The sequence below is a fragment of the Planococcus citri genome, chromosome 4 (assembly GCF_950023065.1).
Source record: "Planococcus citri chromosome 4, ihPlaCitr1.1, whole genome shotgun sequence".
NCBI classification, from domain to species: Eukaryota; Metazoa; Arthropoda; class Insecta; order Hemiptera; family Pseudococcidae; genus Planococcus; species Planococcus citri.
In genome coordinates, this window is record NC_088680.1 from 64,831,767 (window position 1) to 64,846,223 (window position 14,457).

Consider the following 14,457-nt stretch of genomic DNA (forward strand, 5'->3'; position numbering starts at 1 on the left):
GGGGGCATGGCCAGTTGGCCACCTTCGCCACCCTTGGATCACCACTGTAAACATGACGTAATTTATTCTTCAAATGCGATTTGAAAGTGTTTTTAGGATTGAATTCTCAGACCGTGGCTGCAAAAAAATTAATGTGGGGCACAAGAAAAAACCAGCCAACCACGGCCTAAGAGAATTTGTCAACAATTGGCGTTTAAATGCCATAACGATTACTTTATGTAAGTTTTGAATAGTGAAATAAATAATGATGCATGCTACCTAATCTTTCATTTTTGCGTTTGTTCTTTTCTATAATATTCACTATGAGCGAGATTCAGTTACCCATAGACATACGACTACGAGTAATTAATAATTATTAGAAACAAAAATTTTTAAAAATGAATTAAGTATGTAATCAGTAAGTTATCAATTATTATCTATTTTGTTTGTTAATTTAGACAGAATGTATCTGATCCATGTACGTAATTTTTTTATTCAGGAGATTTAAATATTAGAAAATAAATTCTTTAATCAACATCGAATGTATGCACCTATTGATAGAAAATAAATGTATTAGTATCAACTGGACTTTGCCAAATGTAAACCAATCCATAAAACCTGCTACGAAATATGTATAATTCAATTAAAGCCAATTGTTTTGAAACAAAGGATATGAGCCCATTTACTCGTATCATCAAAGTCAAACCATAAAGCAAGCAATCCGAAAATTCTCTAATTTGTTGACAAGAATTGGAGATGGATAACTCGTAGAAAAAATTTAAGTCCTCATTCGAGGTCGTTTGGAAAGCATCCTACCAAGTTTCAAAACTTTTCATCAATTTTTTAAATTTCCACCCAAAAAGCACTGGGATGTTTTTTTTTTTAGAAATTCAAAATTACGAAATTTGCCTGAAAGTACAAAATTTGGCACGATTGTACATAGAAGGTATAATATACCTATTGTAGTGTACATAGCTTTAGCACAATCGTTCTGGATCTCTTCAACTATATCACCCAGATACCCACATATTCACAAAATACATCAAAACATTTCCTAATGAATAATGATACGTTGATATTTTTCAGATTTCAATCATTTTTCCTCCTTTTAAGAGTAAAAACATGTTGTTGGCTCATTCCGGAGATCAGTAAATGAATTTCGTGTTTATCTGACTTTGTTTGCCACCTGATTCGTTACGAATAATTTGAAACGATATAATTAAAACGGCTCTAATCAACTTTCTGATAGGTGATGTCTTTTATGTCTGTTCCGAGGTATGTACAATCACACCAGTATTCAGTAACCGTATGCCCAAATATTTTGAACAGGTAGTTTGAAGTTTGTAGTTGTGAAACTCTCTTCAAAAAAGGTAATTGACCCTTTGTTCTTAAGCAATACTCTTTTTTTGTAGGCTAGGAAGTAGGAACTATCAGGGGAGTTATCAGTACGGAAAAATAGAATAGTAGAAAATATTAGACGTTGAAATAGGTTAGGCACTTAAATACCTTGGTCGAGAGGCATCCTATTTGAAATCAAGCAAAAATCACTATCGTGAATGTTAAATTAAATCATAATTTTCAACAATATTCGGATAATAAAATTAAAATATTAGCACTTTTCAAGCAGGTGTAGATGCCCTTTCACTATATGGGCCTACATTAGTTTAAAAATTTAATCAAGTAGATTCATAAAACTCGCACCAGACTTCTGAAATTCATAGTGACCAACTCACAAAGAATTTTTGGTCAAGAGAGGACTAACTATTATTCATGCAGATGAATTTCCAACTGCTGCTTTGATAATGTTTTCCTTCAAATGTGATGGTAAATTAATGAAAATTTCATTCACAGAGGAATGATAAACTCATGTCATTAACTTTGTGAAAAATTCAATCTAAAGAATAAGTAAGTATATCTTTACCAGATTCTTATTTTAAACATGTGTCTATGAAAGCAATCATTTAAATGTTTTTCAAATAAAAATGATTTCTAATGTGAGGAGCCAATCTTTCTACTCTCTATCTTATAGTCTCAGTCAGAGAATGCAAATGGAAAATAGGATAAAAACTTTTGAAAATTTATAATTCTGATTTTCTCAACGTACACAAAATTCTTCCCAATTTTTACCAAATTTCACAACTTTTTGCCAAAACTTTGCTCTCTGGAGGAGCATTCGGCAAACCTAAGTGCAGATAAAACATTATTTTTGGTCAAATACGTCAATCTGCGAGCATAAGTAATTCTTTCAAAATCGCTCATCAATCACGAGTAATTCTTAAAATTGTCAACTTTAATATCTCAGGGTGTCTACAGGAATTTGTTGACTGAAAATCACTACCTTTTCACTACCTATACCTTTCAAAAAAAAAATCATCACCTTCCAAAATATTTTCAACCTCCCCCTCCCTATGGTATTCGGCTCAAGTGATGCCCCCGGAAAGGGAGGGGAGGGGTTCTAAATTTGATTATCCACAACCTAAGAAATTCTCAGGTCGCGGCTGGTTGGGCATAAAAAAAAATCAAAATTAGAGGTAAATTCCTAAAAACCTTTTTCGTGATGTGTGATAATGTTACGAAAACAAAAGTAAAATTACTCCTCTTTCGAGGACGTTTGGAAAGCATCTACCAAGTTACAAAACTTTCCATCAATTTTTTAAATTTCCACCCAAAAAGCACTGAGATGTTTTTTTTAGAAATTCAAAATTATAAGAAATTTGCCTGTAAGTACAAAATTTGGCACGATTGTAGTAGGTATGTAGCGTACATAACCCTAGAAAATAAAAGGAATGATGGTGCGTTATCTTGCCCTCGCCTTTATAAGCACTAGGCTAATCAGAATCACGTAAGTATAGGCACAATATACATATTTATATAGGTAACTATGGGTCACTTTTTCATTGCAAAAGATGTGATTTTTCGAGAATTCTTAGAATAAAAATACTACCTATTTAGTAATTTAGCTTACGAGTATGTGTAGCTAATGCTGAACTTTCTGATCTGCAGGTTTCCATGTCTCAAATCATGAAGATTAGAAAAATGTCGAGAGAAGTACCTAATTCGATGGACTCGATGCCATGGAAAATTCCAAATCCAACGATTCGTTTTCAAAATGATTTACCAGATGATGATTCGCCCCAACAAAATGACCTCTGCTGGATTTTGACTCTTCTTTTTACAGATGATTTTGAGCGTGTGTTCTGCATTTTGCGAATGTCGTGTCAATGTCGATTGAATAGTTCACAACTGCACTTCAGAATAGGAATGCATATTTACGGCGGGTATGCGGATGCACGATAACATTTTATTGCTAACATTTTCTAGCCGAATTGAAATTGATCTATACAGCTAAAACGATAACATATTATTGTCAAGAATGAATCGAATTTTTGTTTCATTAAATTAAGTAAGTCGAGCCAAGAGAAAGAAATTGAACACTCGATGTGGATCAAAATTAATACGTAATATTATTTACCTTGCATTGTCTCTTGTGCAGATATAGTCATGTAAAGATGTAAATAATGGAACTTGTTTCACATCATCATCAATTTTTTGAAACTTTCAAGCAAACTTTACACATAATTCGTAACATTTTTTTCATTCATTTAAGAAATTCAACGCCATAGAGCTCGACGACGTCCACGAACACAGTCTTCATGTCACATAGTCACAATCAGAAATGAATACTTGGTTTAAGAATATGCAAACGAATGTAAGGTACTTTTTTCTCACTGCGATGGTTTCTCAAGTACCCTACGTATTATAATGATGCGCATATGTACCATACTCCATGTGTGCTTCAGGCACAGCTTGTGGCCAAATGGTGCGTATCTATCGTATGTACATTCGATTGCAACAGTGAGAATCTGCATTAGTTCAATACATCTTTCAAAAACAACCATGTTTTAAAATCGTTCCATTTCGTAACCATCTTCAATTTCAACCCACACGTCGACTAAAAATAGTCCTCAGTTTAAATCGGGCTCCGGAGTTCCTGGAAATTTTATTCGAACTCCAACTGAGAACAAATGTACTGTTTTGAAATCTCTCATCTGCTCCTCCTCTTGCAGTTGGTTGAATTTCTCACGTTAGTCACAATTTGATTTTTCGTAGCGTTTTAATAAGGCTCAATTTCGATTTGAAAAACTCGAAAAGAATCATTTTGATTATCCTTTTGTGTTTTCGAGGGCATGAAAATGGCAAAATAATAATTTGGGTTACAGTAGTTAAAAAACTTTTTCTTTCTGATACGATTTAAACTTTTTTTTGACATTTTGGGTTCCACGCCTAAGAAAGGTAACATTGAGGGGCCCTCTTCTCGAAAAAATTACGCAAAGCACATCTAACAGGGTATTTTTTGGGGCCCAAAATTTTCAAAATTGCACAAAAATGGTCGAAAAATGTGATTGGGCAGCCAAAATTCAGAGATGAATCGTCACTTCTAGTCACCAGTCTTTTTTCCTGAGGTTTGGGCGTGATTATGAGTCTGCGTGCCTGGAAGGGTATTTTTTGGTCGCAAAATTTTCGAAAAATTTCTCAAGAAGGGTCGAAAAATTCGATTGGGCAGCTACAACTCTAGGAATCTCATTTCTAGTCACAAGTCGAGTATCCTGAGGTTTAGGAAGAAATTTCGAGTCGTAGAAAGCGTGTTTTTTTGGGGCTAAAATTTTCAAAAAATAGTCGAAAAATGTGATTGGCCACTATGGTCAGTTACAATTTTGGGAACCATTTTTTCTATGCACAAGTCTTGTTTTCTTGGAGTTTAGGTGTGATTTCGAGTTCGCGTATCCAAATAAATACATTTTTTGGAGTCAAAGCTTTTTTTTTTTTTCAAATGCACCAAAATGATCAAAAAATGCGACTGGGTAGCTACAACATAGAAGTCGTCATTTCTAGTCACAAGTGTTATTTTCTGGAGTTTGTGGGCGATTTTAAGTCCTCACATCCGAAAGGATGCCTATTTTTGAGCCCAAAACCTTTGAAGTATTGCCCAAAAATGACCGAAAAATGCAATTGGGCAGCTACAACTCTGGGAATCGTTATTTCTAGTCACAAGTCGAGTATCCTGAGGTTTGGGCGCGATTTCGAGTCTGCGCATCCGAAAGGGTAGTTTTAGTTTTTGGGAACGAAATTATCAAAAATAATTACCTAAATATGATCTCAAAGTACGATTGAGTAGCTACAACTCTGAGAATCGTCTTGTCCAATCACAAGTTGAATTTCAGACAGTTTCAAAAGTTGTATAGCAGCTCAATCGCATTTTCCGACCATTTTTGGGTAAGTAATGATTTTGAAATTTTTGAGGCCAAAAAATACGGTTCGGACTCTTATTTTTTTATGCTTGATATCTTCCGAAAATTACTATTTAACAGTTTCATACACTTTTTTTTTCATGACACCGCGTCACGCCAACTTTCACTCGACAATCTCAAATTATGCCAGACTTTCAAAAACTCGAAAAAAAAAATAAATCGACTTTAAGAGACGCTGACTTTTAAAAACAAATAAAAAAAATTGTCGACTTTCTGACATTGTGCCAGAATTTTAAGATAAAAACTTGGGGAAAAAATGGTGTAAGATCTCCTCTGCAAAGAAAGTTTTAAATCATGGATATTATGTTTTCTGCTAAAGTTGACTCAATGTTTAGAATTTTAAATTATCTGTAATAAAAAGTCTGACAAAATATCAGAAAGCAAATTTTGAAAGTTTGATAAGCACCTCTGACTGACTGACTGACTGACTAACTGAACAGACAAAAAGACAGACGACATCAGAAAGCTACTTATACAGGCGAATCAATAGGCTGAAAACCTGGTCTGGATGATCAGACCAGATCAGATCAAATTTTGGTTATGACTTGAGGAGCTCATTGCAAAGGTAGCCCTTGTCACATGAACTTTTAGACCCTTTTCACTCGATTGCACCTATTTCCAACTGCGGAGATGATGTTGTAATGATGAAATGACCGTCAAGTTGGTCTACCCTGAGTAGCCCTGAGTAGCCCTGAGAGGAATTGCGTTATAGAGTTTACATTCATGATACTGGGTACGCTCAAGAGAGAGCTTTGGAGATCGCATAGGTTCATGTGACAAGGGCTACTTTTGCAATGAGCTCCTCACATGCATCCGTACGCACACAACTGACCGGAGCTAAGGAACTACCGGAGCCGGACGTCATTAAGTCAACTTGACCAAAAACTTGTAGGTACATGATTTATGTAGCAGTCTTTACACCCACTTTTTATTTGCAAAATTGGCACAAAATCGAAAATTTTGAGACCTTTGAGGCGTGGAATCCTTTGTTTTGCGATTGGGCATGCCATACATTTTGTAGTGGACCGCCTCACTATGGGCCAGGAGGCCCCCTAAAACGGGCATAATTCAAAATTTTATCCCTATATAGATATTTATAAGAAAAAGTCATCGACTCTTGTGTTTTCGAGGTCGTAGAATCCGAATTTGGTAATATTTCTTTCGTTGGGTGGGGGGAGTGGGTGAGGCGTTGGAGGGGGGAGAAATGAAAAATTTGAGCATATCAACGTGCGATACATCGATATGTATGTTTTTGAGGTCGTAGAATCCGAATTTGATAATATTTCTTTCGTTGAGTGAGAGGGCTGAGGCGTTAGAGGGGGAAACATGAAAAATTTGGGCATCAACGTGCGATACATCGATATGTATGTTTTTGAGGTCGTAGAATCCGAATTTGATAATATTATTTTCGTGGGGTGGAGGGGTGAGGCGTTAGAGGGGGGAGAAATGAAAATTACTTTTTCCAAATTTTTTTTTGGGGGGTGTTTATAATTGCAAGATTATTACACCCGTGTAGGGAGGGGTTTAGATTTGATTTATTAGGTTGATTTTTTTTAGTAGGGTTATGAATTTTTGGATTTCAGAAGGGTTGTCTGGGATAGTCATTGAATTTGAGTCTATTTGGAGAGATAGTCTTGTTTGCTGTAATTTAGGACAGGTGAATAATAAATGTTGAATGGATGTTGGTTCATTATCACAGAATTGACCGGGGGGTTTTGGAATTTTTTGGTAGAGGTGGTTGTGTGTGATTTTAGAGTGACCTATTCTTAGGCGGGTTATAATTATTTCTTCTCTTCTGTTTAAGTGATCAAGGTTCTTCCAGGGGTAGATTGTTTTTTTGTGTTGAAAGAGTTTGTTTGATGTCTGTGATGACCAGAAATTTTGCCATTTTGAGTGAGTATTTTGTGTAAAGAATGATTTTATATCGTCAGGGGTGAAAGAGGTGAAGGGTGGGGGGTTAATGGCTGATTTTGCATAGGTGTCAACAATCAGGCGACGCGGTAGCGTTGCCCCCCGCCCTCCCACGGTTTCAAGCGCGTCATGAAACGCGTTCAACCGTAGGCGGCTCAACGCACACGGAGTTATATTCTGTAACTATTTCGTAATGCAATTCCGGGAGTTTTCAAACGTAATTTTCTCAAAAACTAAGCGTTTATTTAAAAAAACGCAAATACAGTTTTTCTTATTTTTCAACGACCTTTCAGAATATATAAGAATAATTTTTGTACGATGAAAATTCGCGAAGTTTCAAGTACCCTGTTTTTTGTCATTTTGGGTAAAATTCTTCTTCAAGTTCCACTTAAAGTTAGAAGGATTGGCCGAACCAATTTCGATGAAATTTGGAATATAGCTTTGATTTGTCAACCATTACTGACTAAAAGCAAAAAATTGTAAATTTTTTGAAAATTGACCCTGCACCCCCCCCTTTTTGGGCTCCAAAAATTTTCAAAATTGACCCAAAATATCAAAAGGCACTTCTCCACCATAAACTTGATGTTCATGCAAAAATTGAGCTTTGTAGCCCAATTACATCAAGCTTGAGTGGAGTTTAAAGATGCTGAAAAATGACAAATTTTGAAAAAACGAGCAGTGTATTTATCCAAAGTACAATCAAACCAAAGCTGGCATAGATGTACGTACATCAAAAGGCACATCTACGATGTTCAAAGTACATTTGAACAAAATTTCAGCGTGATTTGTGCCCTATTCGAAGCTGTAGCTTTGTCTAAAGAAACAGTAAATTTATAATACTAATTCTCGCCATTTTTGATTCTTTAGACAAAGCTACAGCTTCGAATAAAGTCCCAATCACGTTGAAATTATGTTCACATATACTTCAAATACCACGGAAGTGCCTTTTAATATTTTCAAATTGATATGAGCTTTCATTTATGCGCAATAATAATTATTATTGCACATAAACGTTCAATATCAAAATGTCCGTTAAATTTAAAGCACAACACGTGTTGGCGGCGTTGTATGCAGTTGAAATGCGCTAAAACGTTGAGCAGCCAAGGCTGAATGATTTAAGCTTCCGCTCCCCACGCAGTAGACTCCGGTTCGAACCCCATCAGAATCAAAAATTTTTTTTTAATTTTTAATTTTGTAAGCTGATTTTTTCAATATGATTTTTATTTAACATGTTCAATTTTTAAAAATACATTGTAAAAAAACGTTTTTCACTTCTTAAAGTACAAATTTTCTTTTGCCCTTGTTTTTTTTAAAAAAGTAAACATGGAAAAAATTTCATTATGCATTGCAAATTTATTTAAAACAAACAAGATACATTTTTTCACCTGAAAAAACATGTTTTTTTTTACTTCTTGAAATGACGTTTTGCTTTACTTTGTTCAGGTTTGTTTTGTTCTCATTTTCAAAATTTAAATTTTTAAAAAGTTGACATTTAAATTCCAAAATTTTGAAGCCAAAAAATGGAACCTGAAAAACACATTGTTTTTCACCTCTTGAATTTTTGAACGTTTTTTCACTCGCATCACTCAGCTATTTTTTCTATCCTTTTCCTAAACTAAAAAATTCCATTTTGAAACTTCAAAAAATTCAAAAAGGAAAATAATAATTTTTTAATAGGTATTTTTATCAATTATTGGTAAACTTGTCATTTCATCTCTCATTTCATTTTAGAAATTTATATTCGCTATTTGTCATTTTATTTGACAAAATTGAAAGTCTTTTTTTTACTGATCGGCGAATTTTTCAACCCCTTCCCCCATCACCCTTGAAAACCCACTGTTTTTATTCCAGTCAGTTTAATGACAAATGTCCAGTAATCTGTCCACTCTCTGCATGCTCCTGCCACCAATGCTATTTTCATTTATTAGATTGAACACTTCATCACAATAATATAGAAAAAAAAGTACTGATATCCTCCAAAAAAACTCTTCAAAAAAGAATTACACCCCGCCCTCTCCACGATTCCTAATGAACCTACTCCATGAACAAAAATTAAAAATTTCAGTAAGAAAATGTTATGATATCATGGTGGAATCCGCCCCTAAGAAAAACAACCTACCACTTCACCATTTATTGTATAAGACAATCTATAAAACAGCTAATGAGCCAAAAATTTGGGCGGACAGATCCCTCAAATAAGTTTAGTAATCTAACTTGACTCTGGAGTGTGGAAGATTTGCCAGCCCCCAAATTTTTGGCTCATTAGCTGTTTTATAGATTGTCTTATACAATAAATGGTGAAGTGGTAGGTTGTTTTTCTTAGGGGCGGATTCCACCATGATATCATAACATTTTCTTACTGAAATTTTTAATTTTTGTTCATGGAGTAGGTTCATTAGGAATCGTGGAGAGGGCGGGGTGTAATTCTTTTTTGAAGAGTTTTTTTGGAGGATTTCATTTCCTTCAATGCCTACATGACTAGGGGTATACATAAGGTGGATGGTGTGGTTTGAGTTTTGGAGATCTAGCAGAATTTTGTGAATATTTTGAACAATAGGGTGATCTGAAAAATGTTTTGTATGGAGATCAAGGAGCTAAGAGAGTCACTTTGTATTAAAAAGTTTTTGTTTTCAAGCTGTGTGGTGGATATGTTCAAAAGACGATGGTTAATTGCAAGAAGTTCGGCAGTATATAGGCCTATTGAAGAGACCTCATGAATTTTAAAATTGAAAATTTTTTCATTTATTGAGAAAGCATATCCGGTATGTAAGTTCGAGACCTTAGAACCGTCAGTAAAGCATAAATTGAATTCTGTATAGTTTGATATGAGTTCCTGATAATGGCTCTTAATTTCTAAAGGAAAATGGTTTCTTTTTGAATAATTTCTCAGTTGAAAATCAATTTGTAGAGGTTTTAATAGCCAAGGAGGGTGGGTTATGGGTTTTTGAATGAGATTTTTGAGATCAATTTCAAGGTTTTTTATTTCAGAGATGAAGTTTACTAGAGGGTTGTCATTTTGTTGGAAATGATGTAAGCTGAATATTGAGATAAGATTTTGAAGGGGATGTGATGGATTAGCTGAGGCTGATGTAATGAATATTTTCTGAAATGTGAGGGTAGTTCTGTAGCTTTGCAGTAGATACTATCAATGGGTGAGGAGTAAAGAGCGCCAATAATTTTTCAAAGTGACCGTTTTTTACATAATTTTGATTAACGAGTTTTTATAAAATCTATCGAATACCGTCGAATTCCACGTACTTTTTGACTTGGGCAGGTTCAGTAGTATGTGTAAGAATAGGAATACATGATATTTGGGTGCACGCAGGTGCATCTAAGTTTTTTATGATATTTTTATAGTTTTCAAAAATACATAATTTTGATGAAAATCGCTCCAAACCTCACGTACATGAATTTTTCTCTTCTCTCCAAGTACACGCTTCACCCCCCACCCCTCAAAAAAAATATCATCAAAGATTGTTCGACCTCGAAATGAAAAATTTAAACATACAAACGTTCGATACATCGAACTGCATGTTTTCAAGGTCGTACAATCCGAATTTGATGATTTTTTTTTTAGGGGTGGGGCGTGAAGCGTGTATTTGGAGAGAAGAGAAAAATTCATGTACGTGAGGTTTGGAGCGATTTTCATCAAAATTATGTATTTTTGAAAACTAAAAATATCATAAAAAACTTAGGTGCACCTGCGACCTGCGTGCACCCAAATATCATGCATTCCTATTCTACACATACTACTGAACCTGCCCAAGTCAAAAATTACGCGGAATTCGACGGTATTCGATAGCTTTTATAAAAACTCGTTAATCAAAATTATGTAAAAAACGGTCACTTTGAAAAATTAATTTTGTAAAAAGTAAATTTTCATTTCTCCCCTCTCTAACGCCTCACCCCTCCACCCCACGAAAATAATATTATCAAATTCGGATTCTACGACCTCAAAAACATACATATCGATGTATCGCACGTTGATGCTCTAATTTTTCATGTTTCCCCCTCTAACGCCTCAGCCTCCTCACTCAACGAAAGAAATATTATCAAATTCTGATTCTACGACCTCAAAAACATACATATCGATGTATCGCACGTTGATATGCTCAAATTTTTCATTTCTCCCCCCTCTAACGCCTCACCCCCCCCCCACCCAACGAAAAAAATATTACCAAATTCGGATTCTACGACCTCGAAAACGCAAGACAAGACACAAGAGTCGATGACCTTTTTCTTACATAATACTGGGATAAAATTTTGAATTACGCCCGTTTTAGGGGGTCTCCTGGCCCATAGTGCGCCCTAGGAGTTCTCTAAGATCGGCTCAAATCGGTTACTGCACACTTGTGAACTTGTGAAGTTTTCATATTAGTTTCGTTCAAATCGTGGAGTGTGAGTTCAACTGATTCCCACGAAAAAATATAAACCTGAAATAGGATATAAAAGCGTTCAGAATATAAAACCAGGTGGTTAATGTCATTAATAATTTCAAGCAATCACGTGAAATAAGTTGCCTACTCAGTTTGCCGTAAATGCTGAGATTGCTGACATCTTTATAATAACCGCACCAGTTCTTGAAGTGGTAGGAAAGAGAAGGGGTACAACGAATTCACAAAAGAAATGATAAAAGAATCAGAAAAAGTGGTCCACTTGAATACATGAAAATATTAAGTGTAATTGTACCCAGAAAATAATTAAACCACTGCACAAAAGTCAAAACCTAAAAGGTGATTCAACATGGTACAGAAAAAAATCCACTAACAATCTGTACGAAAACCGATGAAAATTTTGATAATTCACTTGGATAGGTATCTACTTATAAATAAGTAGGTAAGTAACGCATCAATTTTTTTTAAAAAGTAGGAATTTTTTCTCTAAAAAAACGAGATTTGTGATTTTGTGAAAAAAATTTGCTCGAGTAAAATTAACGTATGATGTCATCGTTACATCGTCGTCGTCACAAACGCATCGGAACGTCAAACGATTCGTGAAAAAATCACATCAAGGAAACCGAAAATTTCACAGATGCATACAGGGTGCACAAAAATATCGAGTACCCCAAAGAATAAGTTTTAAAATTAGAAATATAGGTTGGCAAAGTGACTTAGATGCATATGATTGGTGAGATAATATCGCCTCAGCCCAACAACCAATCATGTGCTATCATTATTATCATTCACTGTGACCAAAACGTTTGACAAAAAAATGTTTTGGGGGTGCTGGACTGCTGGGTACTTGATATTTATGCGCACCCTGTACCATTACCTAATTCCACAGGAACGAGAATAATTATTAATTATATAAATAGGTGCGTAAATTTTGAATCAAGAACCGAAATGACACGAGATTCGTTCGAATAATATGAGAATATCTACACCATGAACAATCTCTGACAACGATTTGGTCGACCAGAGGATAAAAAACGAAAAATACGAATGAAATGCTAGCAGCATCCAGCATCATGATAGGTATTATAATCAAAATTCGAATACTTACATTAGATACTTATCTACCCAACGTAATAATTGAATACTTAAGTACTCACCGATCAAACGAAGTATTCTAGAAAATCATCATGAAACTGAAGCAAGGTGGTAGACTGGCAGACCGCCGAACACCGGAGAATGTGTCAAGAAAATGCACTGTAGTCGTTGACATCGAATGCCATTTCATTCATCTATCCTTCGAACTTCGAAGTAAGATCTACCGAAAACTAGAGAACGCGAAAATATTACCTCGATGAATGCGATCATAATAACCGTAGGTAGATGCTAGATAGCTAGAAACGAATATCTAATCACGAAATCAATTTTCAAAAGTCAAAACAGCAAATCCGTTGAGTAAGGATCTAATACATTCAGTACACTCCGAAACAAAAGTCGCGATCCCACAAAAGACGAATGTGCAAGAAAGCACACGAATAACCAACGCACTTACGTACTGAGAAACTGAATCATTACTCATCAGGCACTTATGTAACCGAAATATACGAAAAATGAAACACAGCCCTTCGAGTTCGCCAAATCAACATCCATTTTGAGGTATCATTTCAAGATTCACTTCAAAGTTGATTCACATCGGATTAAAATTACACTCGGAAAACAACAACCGAATATTATACACTCGCTTCGTTTCATAAATACCGACAAAAAATACCAAAATCATCGCGAAATTAACGAATAATTGCTTAAAGTAACGGAGCGACGTACTTGCACAAGTTCATTCACATCACACATTGATTTGATAAAGAAAAAGAAAAACAAAATGTCCGGCATTGTCCGGTAACCAAATTTACGTTTTTGAGAAAATAGTTCTTCTAATTTCTTCGAAGAAAACACACGATCACACTGATATTATTGAATAAATAAACTGTGGTTGTTTCAAAATGCACTTTTACGAAACAGTTTGAGAAAATAATATTGAAAATACCTAATACCTACATAAATAAATGAAAACTGCATCTTCAAGATGAGCGGAGTAATTTCGACATTGCGCACGGGGGTTGGTAAAATATGTAAACAAACAGAAATTCAAAACAAAATGAACTTTTATCACTTTTCGTCTAGTCTGGAAATTGAATTGAAAATTTTAAATTTTTTACTACTTTGTACTATGACGAATAAATTTTGAAAATTTGAAATCATTTAAATGATGTTAGTCAATACTTACTTTTTCAGCTTTGGTATACTCAAGTATTGATTAATTTATCATTATCAGTGAAATAACTGTGGCTGATTCTGTAGAATCATCGAGTAAATAAACGATCATCATTGAACTCCCATGTTCCAAATAATGTCATTGTTCGTTTTGCAGCTGAGAAATCTTTACAGTCGTATAACTAATTGATAACAGGCTGTTTGGCTGTAGACCGTATAAAGCTTGAATAGTTTCAACTTTCAGAACCTCACCTCGAAGAATGAAATAGTATCATTGATTATTAAAGATAGTATTATGTCAAACGTACCTTGGTACATCTTTTCATCTATTGTTTCAAGATCCAAATGTTTTATCGAAGTAAAATTATACATATTGTACTTGAAAGTTGAACATGCTATAACGTTACGAGTACGAACCATTTCATTGCTAATTTGCTATTGAAACGATTCCAATAATGCAAATTTGTAATCATTTTGAAATACAAATACCTACTAATAGTTTCAATACCATAACAATACTCAATTTTGAAAATGAAATGATTTCAAGTGGGATTAGAAATCGTTCCGATTACCCAGATATCTAATTGATATTTCTA